At 35.5% G+C, this 2,402-nt stretch overlaps 1 protein-coding gene across 7 annotated transcripts in view; it reads right to left on the reverse strand.

Annotated features, from left to right (window-relative positions):
* Positions 1-1,622: 1,622 nt before the first annotated feature.
* The window catches only part of LOC106680326 (THAP domain-containing protein 1), a 13,344-nt gene continuing 12,564 nt past the window's right edge, over positions 1,623-2,402 (reverse strand). For all 7 annotated transcript variants that reach the window (XM_014419937.3, XM_024363524.2, XM_014419942.2 and 4 more), the window contains one exon: positions 1,623-1,997. The gene's annotated coding sequence lies outside the window, so the exon portion shown is untranslated. The remainder of the gene's footprint in view (positions 1,998-2,402) is intronic.

A 2,402-nucleotide genomic window follows, 5' to 3' on the forward strand; every position in this document is an offset into this window, starting at 1 on the left:
TTGGTCAAAGGAGATAAAAGCTCTTTGTGTTGCTGTACAGTAACAACAATGTTTACAACTCTCTAGAGAAGGCCTAATCAAATCAAAAACAATAAAATTACATCATCACTTAGGAAAAATGTTTTAAAACTATTGTTGAAATGGCTTTGAGCAAATCAGAACATTACTATTATTTATACACTTACTTACTTACTTGTCCAGAGGGATAGGAAGTATGGTGATCTCAGAATAACACATAAATAATATTATTTCAATGAATCTTACAGTCAATATGAGGTTAAAGAGGTTTCATAGCACCCTACCATGCAATTGTTGACCCAAAAAGACTTATCACATAGTAGCAATTAATTTGTAAACATCACCCTAGTTTTGTTTTGTACAGTAACGTGAAGCACTAACGGGTTAAAGTAAAATAACATCTTTAGCACAAAGATTGCTATTTATAATATTTACATTCAGCCCAGGGAACTCTGAACCAAGCTTGTCCCTCCCCCACTCTTCAAGGAAATCTCAAGACTTTGGAGGATCTCGAAGTTGAGATTCTTTCTCTCAACCGCGTCACGGGTATAAAAGCCAGTGAAGAATGAGTGGAAAATCGTCCATCACCAGAGCTCTAATATAATTATTTACAATAGGTCTCGGGGCCACTGCCATTCCAACCTTCAGGGAGGATTGTAGGGATGGGTGATGTCAGTCTTAATGATAAATTGGGCCAGGGGATTGGAATGAGTGAATTCCTCATGGAATGTGGTAATTTTGGTTTTAATAATGTCAGAGAAAATGGGATACTAAGTTCTTTATGTAGAGAATTGTTGGTTACATAGTAAGGAGCATTGACGATTTTTCAAAGGACTTGGGACTGAAAGGATTGAATACATTTGATGTTGGAGTTTTCAGCTGCCTTTCCCCCCAGTTTTAGTCAATAAATCCATTGTTGTCTTGTGAACCAATAATTTATTGTCTACTGAAAAATGTGACTTTCTATTTAGTTCATATAATTGATCAAATCATTGGTTAAGTTCTTTTCTTTTAAGTCTAGTATGTGGATTCCACATTGCTCTTCTGTCTAAGAGGAAGCCAATAAAAAAAAAAAAAAGATACAGGAATGCGCCAGAGAAAGGAATAGGTATAGAATTAAAATGAACTGACGGACTGGATCTGCATCGGAAGGTGAAGGCAACATGTTTGCATTTCGATTTTTTTACTTTTATTCGCAAATTGTTACACCAGTCTTCGATAAGAGAAAGGTGCCTTTGAAGGTTTATGAATGCTATCAGTATCTGAGATTATAGGTAGTAATAAGGGACGTGACGGCCGTGCGGGTTGGGGTGCAGGTCCCAGTGCGCTCAGTTCGGAACGTTGTGGGTTTGATTCTCACCTGGGGCAGTTAAATATTCATTTTATCAGCGGTCCCGAAGAATGAATCTTGACACTCCCACCTTGGTTAGTATGCAGCGGCAACCTAGGTAGCCGTCAGGGGTTGGCAAAAAGACCCACAGGCCCACTTGCCGGACTTGTTCCCCCACCAAATACTAGAACCAGTACCAGTAGGCAGTAATAAAAAAATAAACAACATATACATGTTTGTTTTCATGATAAAGATATGAACTGAGTACACATAACACATTTACAAATAGAATATATAATGAGTATTTTCAATATTTGCCTAACCTAATGAATTACTCTTTAGCAACAGGGGTATGTTGCTAAGCAAAACATTATATTACATTACTAATAAAATTATTTTTCCTGATTTCAAGCAACATGGTCTTTAAGCTTGCCAATTTTATCTTCGAACTCCTTTTATCTTCGAAATGAGACATGATTCTTCTTAGTTATTTTATGAAGAATCTCCATTCTCATCTTTTTCTTGCTTAATGACTCAACATCTGCTGAAGATATTGGCATATTTAACGATGGAATATTTCCTCCTGGAGAATTATAGAAGCATCCGACAATTCATTCGATGCTGATCTTTAAAGAAGAGTTTTCCTTTCCTGAAAAAAATAATAATGATTTTTAAGATGTACAGAAAATTATTTATTAAAAAGAAATAAATAAAACAAATAAAAATCATTTATTCAATTACTGTAGTTGTGATTCAAACATATGGGTTCTGGGGCCCTCCTAGGATCCAAGCGGCTTCTTTAAAGTACCCTTAATTTGGGAAAAATCTGGCATGTGAGTGTGATCTTGAACAAATCACCTCCTTGCACAACTTTTGTTCAACAAACAGTACTTCCTTACAAAGTACTGAACTCTTCATGGTTAGTAGCAGTTCAAATTTTCATTTTCAAGTAAATTTACAAAAATTAGATAGATATTTCTTGATTTACCCAAATTATTCAATGGACATAAGGACTTTTGTCCTGTTGTCCATTGAATAATTTGGGTAAATCAAG

This window comes from Halyomorpha halys, unplaced genomic scaffold (genome assembly GCF_000696795.3).
Source record: "Halyomorpha halys isolate HHAL.00 unplaced genomic scaffold, Hhal_1.1 Scaffold254.1, whole genome shotgun sequence".
NCBI lineage: Eukaryota > Metazoa > Arthropoda > Insecta > Hemiptera > Pentatomidae > Halyomorpha > Halyomorpha halys.